Source organism: Stegodyphus dumicola, chromosome 10 (genome assembly GCF_044657685.1).
Source record: "Stegodyphus dumicola isolate Sdum_Otavi_A_Nest chromosome 10, ASM4465768v1".
Taxonomy (NCBI): domain Eukaryota; kingdom Metazoa; phylum Arthropoda; class Arachnida; order Araneae; family Eresidae; genus Stegodyphus; species Stegodyphus dumicola.
Genome location: NC_140777.1, coordinates 120,277,723 through 120,292,379, shown reverse-complemented (window position 1 = coordinate 120,292,379; position 14,657 = coordinate 120,277,723). Strand labels below are relative to the sequence as shown.

General features: G+C 33.7%; 1 protein-coding gene across 3 annotated transcripts in view; it reads left to right on the top strand.

The window, feature by feature from the left end:
* The first annotated feature begins 268 nt into the window (after positions 1–268).
* The window catches only part of LOC118195565 (beta-galactosidase-1-like protein 2), a 44,488-nt gene continuing 30,099 nt past the window's right edge, over positions 269–14,657 (top strand). The window contains exons 1-2 of one of the 3 annotated variants that reach the window (XR_004759289.2): positions 269–441; positions 10,360–13,603. The gene's annotated coding sequence lies outside the window, so the exon portion shown is untranslated. Of the gene's footprint in view, positions 442–10,359; positions 13,604–14,657 lie in introns of those variants that run through there. The other 2 variants (XM_035366894.2, XR_004759287.2) reach the window with 2 other exon arrangements.

The following is a 14,657-nucleotide window of genomic DNA, read 5'->3' as shown; positions in this document are numbered from 1 at the left end:
ACACAATCGTATTTTAGGATATTTTCTACTTCTTTTCCTTTTCTTTCTATAGGCCCTTTTTTTTTCTCCTCCATTATTTTTGGGCCATTTATTTTAAATTTTATTTTGTCCCATCTTTTCTTTCTGGCCTTTTGAACTCGTAAAAAATGTACGAAGTTCCTTTTTACTCTCTTCAAATACGAAATTGCCCCTCTTTCTATATACCTTTCCTTCGCACCTATGCTTGATTTTTCGCCCATCGGTGCAGAAAGACTTAGCGGGTGCAAAACAAGACATCTGTCTACTTTGTCTGTCTGTTTGTCTGTCAGTGAGTGTTGTATATTAGTGTGTTGTTTTTTAAGTAAGCGAAGAAATTTAGGTTAGATTAGACTGAAGGGTATCCCTTGTATTATCGCGAAGTTGTTTCATTTATCGCCAAGTCAAAGGAGTGCGCAATGCCAAGTTTGTACAATTCTCTAATGTTTTTTTAAGTGAAAATAGGTCGACGTGTACATGTATAAAGTCAAGGGAGTGCGCAGTGCTTAGTTTGTGCAATGCTGTGATGGTTTTTAAGTGAAAATAGGTCAATGTGTACATCGATACCGAGTTTGTGCAATTCTTTGACTTGTTATCAAACTCGGTATCCATGTACCGCCAATATTCGCCAAGGGGTACCTGTAAATATACTTTTACCGAAATATAATGTAAACGCTGTAAAAGTTCAGCGGGGTTTTCTTCCACAAAGGATCCGTTGGCTCCGATCGTATTTATTCGCCAAGCTCACCAATGGCTAATCGGGCGTGATTTTATCAGTGTATAGTCAAAGAATATGTATTGTTATACATTCTCTGGTATATTTAAGTTGCAAGATATTTATCATATGGGAGTCATGATTTGATTTAATTCTAGTATCCGGTGCATACAGGATTTGGCTTCTTTTGGCGACTTTATGATGAGCAGTAAAAACGAAACATATACGATGAGTAGTAAACGGGTCATTCAAAGAATATATATAGTGTATAGTATATACATAGACGTTCTTTGGGTCATTTTTGGTGTTGGCGATAATTTTCAAAATCGCGCCAAGGCTGCACCGTATACTAGGATTTTACCCATGATTTTAGCGGTGTACAAGTCAAGTTATAAGATATTTAGCATAGGTTGATAATGACATTTAGCGGTGTATAGTTAACCCGGGAGAATGCACGATGTATTATTATTTAACACGAGAACGCGCGTCGCAATTAAATGACATACAAATGAAACATATTATTACAATTCAGTAAAATAATGCATTCTGTATTAATTGCAACATTTATTATATAAAATAACTTTAAAATAATGTTAATGGTAAAATCTTAGTATACGGTGCAGCCTTGGCGTGGTTTTGAAAATTATCGCCAACACCAAAAATGATCCAAAGAACGTCTATATACCATACACTATATGCTATGTGTGTACATACATAATATATACTATATATAACTATATATATTCTTTGAATGATCTGTTTACTACTCATCGTACATGTCCCGTTTTTACTGCTCATCATAAAGTCGCTAAAAGTAGCCAAATCCTGTGTGCACTGGATACTAGGATTAAATTTGAAAATTAATAACAAATGAATGTACTTACATTTTCTTCAGATGACTAGGAATCATTGATTTCTATGAGACATTTGTGTTTTTTTATTTTTGAATGCAATGCCAAGCAGTAATAACTTTAGGGGGCATGACAGTGTGATGGCCCAAGATACTGAATACTGAAGATTCAAACTTGGGTCAAACTACCAGTATTCAGCTATTGTATTGCTCAACTGCTTGTGAACTTGAAGAAAAGTATGAATGTCTTGTTAGTGAAACCCATGACGTAAGAAAATCGGGAAAATTTATAAAGATTAAAACATGGTCGATTTTGTTATGAATTCCATGATTTTGACATGTTTTAAATACACTCCTGCTACACGGATAGAGGTGGAATGATCCTTGTCCTGCTTACAACAGATATATCATGTCAATGTAGAATCTGAAGGAAAGTTTAGGTTATTCGAATATGGCAAAGAATACCGGCTATGGACCTGAAGAAAGATGCCATCTTGAACAACTTTCTAAGGGAACTGGCTTGTATTTGCATTACATTTGAGTAAAACTAGAAAAATCAACCATGATATGAAACCAGATCAAACTACCAGTATTCAATATCAGTTGCAGGAAAAATCTGAAGAAAATGCTTGCAATATCATGTAATCAGAAATTAACTGTGTGTTGCATAGCAGGATTACTTTTGCAAGTTTCGAGGCAGAGAATACTACATTTTTTTGTTTGTTTGTTTGTTTTTTTTCTTTATATAGGTATTTGGCCATGGTATTCATTACATATATTCTCTGTCATTCATACAGAATACTAATATTTTTAGTAAAAAGGGTCTTTTTCATTAAGTGCTTTGCTTGTTGATATTCTCAAAATTATGTTTAATAATTAGTGCTACTGTACATTTAACAGATTAATGGATTCATTACTAAATAATACATTTAAAACATTCATTTTACACAAGCAAATTTTCAAAGTTGTTTTTTGAATTTACTTGGTGATAGCTTAAAATATTTTATTTTGAAACAGTTGTCTTTTTCATAATAAATTTGATAATGCCAAGTATCTTCAATAATATTCAAATCCTTTAAAGTAGCATTGTAAATAAAACTAGAATAAACATTATGCATCTTGTTATCTTTCAAGATTCATTCAAACTTTGATTAATTACTCAAAGCAGTGGTTTACTAAATTTGATGACCCTGGGAATACATAAAAGTATTTTGTCATATCAGAGAACCAATAATAATTTATTTTTATTCTAATCATCCGTTGTATATAAAAACCTAGCATCCTCTGAAAAGTAATTTTTTAAAATGCATTAAAAATATATCAAATTTTTAAGCATGAAAACTGATTTAATTCTTATTATTTTAAGTAAAAATAACAGTAATAAAATTAAAAATTATTTAAAACGTATATTATTGTGGCCCACATTAATCATAATATTTTAGGAGCCCTGTGGTTCTGCATGTTTAAAGACTTTTAAAAATTATGTAAGAACACAGCCATACTATTCTAAAAAGCCATGTTATATACACCGCCAATTTTCACAACCTCACCTGGTAGTGACGCACCGCTAGACAGCGGCAAAACGGAGCCCCGACGAGAAATACAGAAACAGATGAGAAATATTCTCTAAGAGCGAACCAGGTGTCTGCCTCCGACAAACCATTTCGCCGTGTTACCAGCTTTGAACTTTTATCGCCATTTTTGGCGATGTTTACATTTATCGGATCCTTTGCGAAAGTGCTTCCGATCAGCGTGAAGGTGTTAAATATATCGAAGTAGTATTTTTTGGGAATAAAAGATTGAAAGAAATTTGAGTATGACAAAAGTACGAAGTAATGTTTTTTGGAATACAAAGTTGAAACAAATTTGAGTATGAGAAAAGTAACTTATGAGATTTCAAGTCAGTTCCCATTTTTCTGATTACAAATTCAGCTGTGTTTATAGGTTACATATAAATTGAAAATTAAAAACCATAATTTCAGTATTCTAGTAATTTTTACAGATTATGTTTAATGAAGAGTTTTGTATGGTTAGAGTTATAATTAATAAAAAATTATACCACAAAAAAACGTTAAAGATCATTTATATATATAAGAAATGTCGGTACTATTCTATTTTGAGGCCGTAAAAAAATTGCAGCTAAAATGTATGCACAAAAGTGCCAAATCTAGCAAACACGCCCATTTAACAGTACGCCAAATCTAGCGTACGTCCTGATTTCAGATTGCGTAAGTTTATATAGTTCTATATTTCGTAAGACACCATTGAAATACTAGTTTAATTTTTAAATCCTTTTTTGATATCTTATGGATTTAACAATTTGGAATTGACCATGACGAAAAGTCTGCAATAGAATTTTGAGTAAAGTGCAAAATCACCCACTGCTTGACGTGTTTTTAAGGATTGCACGTACTCGGTATCCATGTACACATTGACCTATTTTCACTTTAAAAAAAAATCTCAGAATTGCACCAAAATGGCACTTTATCTATGTACTTGACTATGTATGTATCCCTTGACTTTATCTATGTACACATCAACCTATTTTCACTTAAAAAGTAAAAGGAAATTGACAAAAATCCAATTGTTTTTACCCTTGTAAAAAGCGGCAAACAAATAAGTGGGCGATTCTGCACTTTACAGAGAATTTTTTCATAGAAAAGGCATCATTCATTATAGAAAATTATGTTTGAACAACCAATGAGATGAAATTATGCTTTAGCGATAACTTTGTAGCAAAATTGCAATGCAGGCATCCATTCAGTTATGCTTAGCAATTTTTATATAAATTATAAAAATCATCTGAAATAGTTATTTACTCTTATGCTTCCATTCAATCATGTTTAGCCTTTTTTTATATAAATTATAATATGTTAGTTGAATGTTAAATATACATATTATTGTAAAATGAAAGAAGAAGTTTAAAATTCCATTTTACTGAGAATCAGATCCAAAATGAGTTTAGTACGCTTCGGTAATTCTCCCATTTTCGATCCAGATCTAAATTCATTACATTGAGGATTATGAATAAATTATTGATTTAATTAAAAAAAAATGAAAGTCAGAATTTCCTATAGTATTTTCTTAATGTTGCCACTCCTTTTAAACTTGATCAGAAACTTGATGATAGCACAATAAATCAATGTGGCCGAAGCGACGCTACAAAATCCCTTCGGATTTACATCTGTTACGGAAGATAATCTTTAAAGTGACTAGGGAACTTTAAAAATTACCAAGTTCTGGTAGTCTTGGTTTATTCTGAGTCTTTGAATATCCTTCAATATGTGTTGATTGAAACTCATAACTTTTGCTTGGATTTTTTTCAGTATTGAAATCCTTATCCTATCTTGCATGTACAGGATATGGTCCAAGATAAATGGACTGTAATGAAGAATTGCTGATGTTGTTCTATAGGAGTATGTCAAAATAGTTGGAAAATTGTTTAGAAATAAAGACTAATCTATTTCCACAGGCCTTGGCTTCATATCTCTTACTATTTTTCCAAAGGTTTTGAGGAAATTCAGACACAAAAATTCCAGGGGCGTAGCTAGAGGGGGCATCTGTCCCTGGGCGCAGAATCCAAGGGGTGCCAAACTGATGTTATGACATTTTAGAATTAAACGTTTTCCATCCTTGGCAAGCAGTAGGGGACACGAAATCTTCAGTTGTCCCTGGGTGCTGAAAACCCTGGCTACGACTCTGAAAAATTCAAAATTTACTTTGTTTCATGTGAAGTGTTGTTAAAAAGAATTCTCATGCCAGTGCTAGGGCGACTCTGTGTACAAGTTCTGCAGATAAGCAACTGAAGTTTTCTTTGATAGCAGATGTCTAAAAGAGTGAAAGGCAATGCTTTCAGTTATTTTTATTTCAGCAGGTGCTATTTTAGGCTTGTTTCTAAAGTTCTGTGTTGTCTTTCGATCAAGCCATTTGCCTACGAATGATATACACAGATATAGTATTGATATGAAAACCAAGGTATTTTCCCAAGGCTTGAAAAAGTTAGGTATCAAATTCTGACCTTGGTCAGATGGTAAGCCATTTGGAATTCCAAAGCATGAAAACCAGGCGATTGATTTTGCTGATTGAGCTTCTAATAGCATTGTTTCAATTTATCATGTATAATTATCAATAGTATAAGGTACAGTACAAAGTCCGTAATCCAGACATCCATTATCCAGAGTGATCTATAATTCGGACCTCAAAGCCACAAACTTACACATGCGTGCTTCCGATAGTAAAGAAAGTGACAGAGAAATTATCGAAAATGAAAAAATTTCGATTGACAAGTTAGTCGGTATTCTCGACATAGCAATTACAGGACTTGAACAGTGGAACTTTGTAACTGAACAAGAAATTATGTCTGTTTGTAGAATTAAAGAGAAAGTATTAGCACAAAAAACGAAGCAACTTAAATATTTCCCACGAAGAAGTTTTCTAACTATAAACAACTTACATTGAAAGAAATGTTTAATAAAGTAAACAAATAAATATTAAGTTTTTTGTTTGTAAATTTTGATACCCTTTAGATCATAATTGTTCTTTATTTCATAAATTATGGTTTCGTATTTTTAATTGTATAATTTATGCATGCCATCTTACCAGATTTAAATTGATGATCTATAATCCGGAAAAATCCCTAAGCCGGAATCGCCGAAGTCCAGACGAGTCCAGATTACGTACTTTGTACTGTATTTGAATTATGTGCAAGTAGATAATGAACTAAAAAATTCTATATTTAAATGCTGGTATCTGTGTGGAGGTATTTTTAATTCTCTCAAAACTGACTTTGTATATCTATGAACTTTAGACTTGGCATGATAAACATACTCCATAGTTAGCAGGCTTTATTCATATTAGGCCATATTGAACATTTTGTCCTCAATTTTATTGTGGGTCTTATTTCAGGAGAAGATAAGTTATGAACTGATAAAAATATTTTTGCTGAACTTCTGCAGGTATGTATGGACCATAGAAGTGTCACAGTAGATTTTCTTGTTGCTCTCCAGCATAGGGATTTGTAAGATTTTTATGTCTGGGTTGCTTCTCAGTATCTCCAAATCTTCATCTTGAGAATTGGCTATAGTTTTATAAGTCTATTGCAGAGGGCGTAGAAATGGTGTCTATGTGGAAGTAAAGCAACAGTATTTTCATCCCCTTGGATGAACTGGATATCAGTTGAGAACTGGCCATTGTATGACAGTTGTCTAGCTTTCCATGGTGAGGCTTTTTCCAAATCTTATTGTAAATCAAATGGGTAATTTGGTATTATTGCAACCACCTTTGTAGAAGTAACCAAATTTGTAGAATGTGCCAAAATCTGGCAACCATGAACATAATTATTCTTCAGGCAACCATGCTGACAATAATCCTTCAGTCAATAGCACCCTCATTATTATATGTATTTTTTTCACTGTAGTCCAAGTTCAAATGATTTTTGTAAATACATTGTTAGTTATAGTGTTATAATCATTAGTTATAGTGTGTAGTTGTTAGTATATAGTATTAAAATATGAGCTTGTGTAAGCAATGAAAGAAACTGAGGTCAAATTTCAGCAGGAATATAAAATTTTGCCGCAAAATCTGGGTACAAAACAACAAGGAGATGCATTTAGTAGATAGTGGGTGCGATTGAGTTTGGTAGAATGTTGAGTTTGTATTTCTCTGATAATACTTAAGAAGCCAAAAGCAGGTTGTTATATACACTGACTACCAATAATAATTTGGACACCTGTGATACAGAAGAAAAACTAATTTTATTCAAAATCAATAGTTGGTAGAGCCTCCACGAGAGGTAATTACAGCGTGGACCCTCCAGGGCATACTTTCACAAGTCTTTATATGACAGCTAGTGGTATTTTCTTCGACTCGGCTTGGAGAAGACATAGAAGTTCCTTCGCCGATTCTGCACGGGTAGTGCACCCCTGAATTCGGCAATGCAACTCGTCCCAGAGGTTCTTGATAGGGTTCAGGTCTGGACTCTGGACAGGCCAGTCCATTCGATGAACTCCATTGGCACCATACCAAGCCTTGGTTAACGGCGAAACATGACAACTGGCATTGTCGTCCTGAAAGTAACAGGGGTCCAACCCGTAAAACTGCCACAACGTAGGAAGCACATTATCATCCAAAATAGTGCAGTAGGCATCAGAGTTGAGCTTACTATGAATGGGGACCAAGGTACCCAGCCCATACCAAAAGAAACACCCCCAGACCATAATTCCACCTCCGCCGAACTTGACTGTTGGCACAATGTATTTTGGCAGGAGACGTTCTCCAGGTAGATGCTAGACCCAGACCCTGCCATCCGAACGGTAAAGGGTGAACCTTGATTCATCACTCCAAAGAACCCGTTTCCAGTGATCTACGGTCCAATTTCGATGTACTTTGCCCCACATTAACCGAGCAGCGCAGTTGGACTTTGTGATCAAAGGCTTATGGGCAGCAGCACGACCATGAAAACCAAGCAGATGTGCTTCCTTACGGATGGTATTCATTGAAACAATACTCCCGGATGCCTGTTGAAACTCTTCGCGGATGAGGGCCATCGGATGGGTGCGGTTCTTCCGAATTTCTCTAGACAGCACTCGTCTGAACAGCAACTATCTCCCAGTTTCGTTGGTCTGCCGACTCGGGGCACATTTCGACAATCACCGCTCACCTTCCACTTCTTAATCACATAGGCCACTGTCGATTTTGAGTCCTTCAGATCGCTAGATATGTCCCTTAAGGATCAGCCACATTTGTGATTCCCGATAACTATACCTTTCTCGAAATCAGAGAGCTCCGAACTGCGAGGCATCTTGCATGCGACTAAAGCCGATGCAGTTTCCTACACGATATATACCGGCGGAGTCCGTGACGTACCTTAGGACCGCAGATATCGTCATTTGCATACATGTCCGAATACTTATTGGTAGTCAGTGTACTTGGGAAGAAAAATAATGTAGAAAAAATTAGAGTAAGATTGAAGGATTTAAGTATTTTATTTTTTAATGTATCACATAATCCTTATTTAATAATTAGAATTTGTATTTTAGATTCCTAAAGTATGTTTTCTTTTCATATGTTGATAATATTTGATGACTTATGATAAATTTCAGTAGTTTGGGAATCATTTTAAAAATGTCACAAAAACCACTAACTTGCACCTGATAAGTTACTTTATAAGATATTTCCTTCCTCCTTTCTGCATTTTTTAATGTATCACATAATCCTTATTTAATAATTAGAATTTGTATTTTAGATTCCTAAAGTATGTTTTCTTTTCATATGTTGATAATATTTGATGACTTATGATAAATTTCAGTAGTTTGGGAATCATTTTAAAAATGTCACAAAAACCACTAACTTGCACCTGATAAGTTACTTTATAAGATATTTCCTTCCTCCTTTCTGCATGGTTTTGGGTATATTGGTAGCATACTTGGCACATATTCCAGAGGTCCAGGTTCAAGTCCCGGTGGGGCACTGCACATTTTTCACATCTCCTGCTTAAACTAACCAAATGACTCTGTAACTTTTACCTTTTCTTGTGTAAGATATCACCAAGGTGGTTGCTTTAATATTGTTGCATTCTTTATGGGTTCATGGATTTGGAGTGATTGACGACAACACTTGATGAAGAATGAAAACACAATTTATTAGCCACTATTACTCAGGATAGCTACAAAAACACATTTGCAGTCATAAAAAAAGACTGTAAACACACTGAAACAATCAGCATCACAGCCTTCAGGCTATAACAGTGAAGACAGCTTCACGGCAAAGCACTAGAGTACAGCTCCGACTCGGTTAGGTCATTCTCGGAACCCAACGCACTCTCGAGACTCTCCACGCTACAACTCGCGATGCATTTAACAATACACTCGATAGATTCAACGATGCACACTCTTGATGCACCAACTCGCAGTACAGTCTATGACCAACTCTACACTAGATTGCCAATCAACTCGATAGACTGCGAGACACTGACTGACTGACTGCTACTCCATGTTCTGGCAGGGTTTATATAACTTTTGGGCTGCCTTTGAGAACATTCTGGTCCAAACCACTAAGAATTCATTCTAGAAGGTTCTCCATCCATCTATGGCATGTCCCCAATGGTGCAATTTCTCACCAGATACGGCAATCCTGCCTTCCCTTGCCATTTTCTGGCAACCCTGAACCTACTTTGCGGGAGTCTTCTGCAGCTGAACATTTCGTAAACAGAGGACACATTTTGGTGTATAATTAGTAGAAAATCTTAAAGGACGGTCAGTAGATTGGTGATTGCCGGTACATCTAACACAGTGTGTTGGATTAAATATATAAGTGTCTATTTATCTTCCAAGAAAGAAGCAGTTTTCCTCCTGTATGAATATATAGAAGTGGTCATCAAATAAACCTACATGTCAGTGCAAATACATAATAACATTTAGTAATGCAATGAAAAATGTTCCAGGATGAAGAAAGAGCATACTTGTTAAAAACTGGTTCAGTGGTTTGAGAATACTCTTTTTAGTAATCAATTTATTGTTGGGCAGGAGAACTTACATCATTAAACTGGGGGAAAAGCTACTGAGCTTTACAAAAATACAACAGTTGATTGAAACAATTTTATGAGATGCATATTCTCTACATCTAATCTGACAAAGAAATATGCGATTAGGTGGGCCTGAAAAAGTTATGGATATAATCTGTTTGTATATGGAAAAACCAAAGCCATCAGAATTCTCCTGCAATACTGAATAATTGGTAGGTTATGTATGTTGTGAAACTGATGAATTCTTTTTTCCCTCAGGTTCTCAACAAAAAAGCAACTACGTTCATGGCAGAAATTGATGCTCGGGTACAAGAGAGATTACAATTTAGTCAGACTTTGTTGAGCATGCGAAATAGATGAGCTAGAAAAAACAGGTTCAAGTTATTTTACTGTAAACCATAAATTTCATTCTGTTGATCCAACAACAGTTGCTTATGGACAAAATGCTGAAAGACTGTGGTGCTCAAGTGATAAGAATAAAATCAAGCAGGCATGATTCATCATGAACGTGACTCATATCTTGGATAGTTCATGTTGCAAAAGTCCTTGGGGCAAGAAAATGCTTCTGATGCCATCTTAAAAGCAATTGCAGAAACACGGCAGCCACAAAGTGTATGTGAGAAGTAAACATGAAACTTAGTGATAATCCTGCCACCAACTTAGCATTTCAAAAATGGGGTTATAATAATAAGAAGGTACCACATTGTGTATTCATATGTGCGACTATTAAATCTAAAATGACAGTATAAGTGGTTATGTTTAGAATGATGCTGCTAGTACATGAATATCCCTGTAATCTAACACAAAAGAGTCAAATTACTGAAAAATATTATCCATGCTTGCTTGCATGGTCACAAGTACTCGACCAAATGCAAGAAACAAACTTCAGAAACAGGTTTGCAAGCAATATTCCTGTAGTCATTCTTCTGTTGTATAATAGTACAAAACTGTGTAATACAGACACACAATCATTTACACATATGCTGTTGAACTTATCAGAATAACACAGCCGAAACCGCAATGTATCATGTTACTGACAACTAAAGACATGTTGTTTCGCTACATTTTGTCATGTTTCTGTCGCTTGTTGAAATTAAGCCTGAATTATATTAGTTATTTTATACTTACAACTATTTCTCACACATACTTAAGGCTTATCTGAGTTCCGAATAAATAAATTCCCATGTATACTTATCCAAGGCCTGTGCTAGACATTTTGCAGTCCGAAATTCTGCTGCCAAGCACATCCCTAAATTAAAAAAAAATTTGCCACTGCTAAATTTTGCATCCCAGTGCCTTTTCTAATTCTAAAGATTTTGCCATCTCTTAATTTTGTTACTCGGTGCTTCTCTAAATTCTAAAAGTTTTACCTTCCCTAAATTCTGCCACCAGCTGCAGCCACACCAGCTGTGGCACCATCATGGGCTTAGCTGAATAACAAATCAGTTATTCTCAATTCAAACAGCACTAATTGTAAAATTTTGGCCTGTGAGTATCATTTACAAAATCTATTTTTTGCATATGGAAATACTGGTAAATTTTTTGTCAACACTTTGCAGTGGATTTAGCTGAAGTCTATAATCATTGCCAAGCATAATGTCAACATAAAAGGTTACCATGCTCTTTAGTATTATATTACACTAATATTTAAAAATTATTTAGATGTTTCTGCATGAGTCATTTCTTCTACTGCAGTGATGGAAGCAAAAAATGATAAATAAAGATTTGGCAGGTTGGTATCAGTCTTGAAGTGAAGTTAAGAATTGAGTCGCTCTACATGTTGTATTATGAAAAAATATCAAATGTGCAGGCATAAAACATAAAAAATGTTGCTGGTGATCTAGAGGTCTGGATTTTGCATCATTCTGGATATTGGACGTCCAGATTTTGGACTATGTAAATAGTGACCTAGATGATGAAAATTGGTAATTTTGTGTATGTGGTATAAAAATAACAATCTACTTTAATAGGTGTTCACAAAAACCACCATCTTGTTAACATAGTTTTAAGTATGTAAGAAATGAAACTTCAGAAAATTAGAGCACATAAATGCAATCTCTTTACACATGCCTAATAAAGAAAAAAACTAGACCTACTGTTTATCAAAGAAATGATTTGAAATATTCTTAATTGTTTCATGTCTAGTTATTAAGATATTGCATGATGAAAACTAGTTAAATTGGGGTGGAGGGGAATACCAAGTTTTTGGGAGCAGTAAAATGTTCTGTGGTCTTTGGCAGTCAGGTTTGATTAAGTTATTTAAATATGGCATAGCACACAAGGTCTATCTGTCTAAAGGGAGGGATGCCTCAATGGACAATTTTCAAAGACAGCATTTTCCCAACTGTATTCTCAAAACAGTCACTAATGTTTTATGGAAAATTATGAAACTGTGGTGAGATAACAATGAAACATTGTCTGCTTTTATGTGTTTAATATAATTTAATATAAATCTTAAAAGGAATTTAAAGAAAGAACATAAAGGGGTTTAAGTCATACCCATTATAAATTTAGGGTTATACACAACACCATATGGTTCTTGCCAATGAAATAAATGCAGAATGCATTTCGAGTAGTGTTTCTGTTCTGTGCTGAGAAGTAAAGTGTTTCAGTATCACTTTATTGTTTTAAAAATGTTAATTTTCCTTGGACTATATATATCATTAAATTTCATCATTGAAATTAAATGATATATATTTCATCAATTTTAGATTTAATTACCAATTTCAAAAAATTGGTAATAAAATCTAAAATTTCTCCTAAATAATAAGTGCAATATTTTTAATTATCAAAAATACTATTGTTTTAAAAAATAAATATTGTAGTTTTCACTAGGATAGAGGTATAAAAGTAAAATCGAATTTCATGTGTTATTTCATGTTCACTTTTTACCTTGCTAAATCAAAGATATCAAAGTCATTAAAAACTAAAAATATTTTGATTTTTTTTTTGTATTATTTATTTTATTTTTGCAATGCTAGAAGCTGAATTTTTTTATATGTATGATATAAGAATTGGAATAAATGCTTTTTTATTTTATTTTTTATCTAATATATTTGTGTTCTCATTTATTATAACTAAAATCCCAAATTTGCTGAGTGTTCCTTAAAAACTGTAGAATTTAAAGTGTTCTGAGATGAGAAAAATTTGAAAAACTGTGTCCTAAAGGAAACTGGCTCGTATTCGCGTTTCATATAGGGAAAACCACAAACTCTAACCAAGCAGCTATCCTGTTTGCCTGGGATCACCAATAGTGAAAGAACAGAGAATACTTATTGATAAAATAAATTGTTCTTTCTATCCTCAAATGTCTTTTCTGTGTTAAAAAACTCATCTTTAAAATCTGCTGAATTTAAAGTAACTTGTTCCATTTGTGATTAACTTTGGGTTCAAAACGAAAGCTGCAAGAAAACTGGGGCTGACTGACTATTAAAATTTAAATACAGTGAAAATTGTTTAACATGAAAATGAGGGGACTGAAATATTTTCTTGTGGTAAAAGAACTTTGTGTTAAAGGATATATTTAAAATATATATATATATATATATTCAACAAAATTAATTTTATTAGAGTACATTTTATTTACATATATGCATGTATTTAATAAAAATCAATGAAATGAAAACATCCACAAGAACTTAATGAAATTTAATACAAAATTTTCAAGTCTTTTGAAAAACAAAACATTTATTGAGTTTTTGAAAAATAATCTGATATTTTTCTTTGCATTGTCTTTTTTAGCACCAAATTGTTAACAAATTGTTCAATATTGTTATTAATGTCAACTTTGTTATTAATTTCACCATTGGAATGTACGTCTATATAACTGCTCATACTTTTCGTGATGTTCCTCACTTTGAATGACGTGGCAACATCAGCTGCATTATTCATTTCATTTTCATTGTCGGAATCTGCATCAATGATATTTTTTTTATTTTGAATAAACTTCAAAATGTCTTTGTCTGCCGTAATTGGGGCTATACACACATTATCATCATCTACTGCAACGACTTTTTCGATTAATACAGTAGGACAGTGCAATAATACAGAGACTTTTAAAAAATTTCATTAAGTTTATGCTCAGTTTCAATATTCTCCATTTTTTTTTTATGCCAAAGAATCTGATACTTTTGAGAATCGTGCATGGCGAAAACAATTTTGACTCGTCTTTGGAGTCACTGAATTCCATGCAGAATGCAACGTATGAAGAGACAGAGACATGCAGAGTGTAACATATGAATCAAACTTACAGATTTTTACTCACACTGCGATGTACTTGTCACTAATTACGGCAGACAAACACATTTTGAAGTTTATTCAAAATAAAAAAAATATCATGTTAGCCTCCTTTCTATGGGAAACATGTGAAACCACCTGTCTTTCCTTTCACACCCCTCTTAAATCTAGCCTGCGAGGCTAGTGTTTTCCATATTTTATTCATTCCCAGAAAGGAAATCTTTTCATACTAAGCGATTTTTGTTTCGTGTTAAGAGAAACAAAATGCATGAAAGTACATAGTAGTTTGTCAGGACCATTGTATTATTTCATGTTAACCA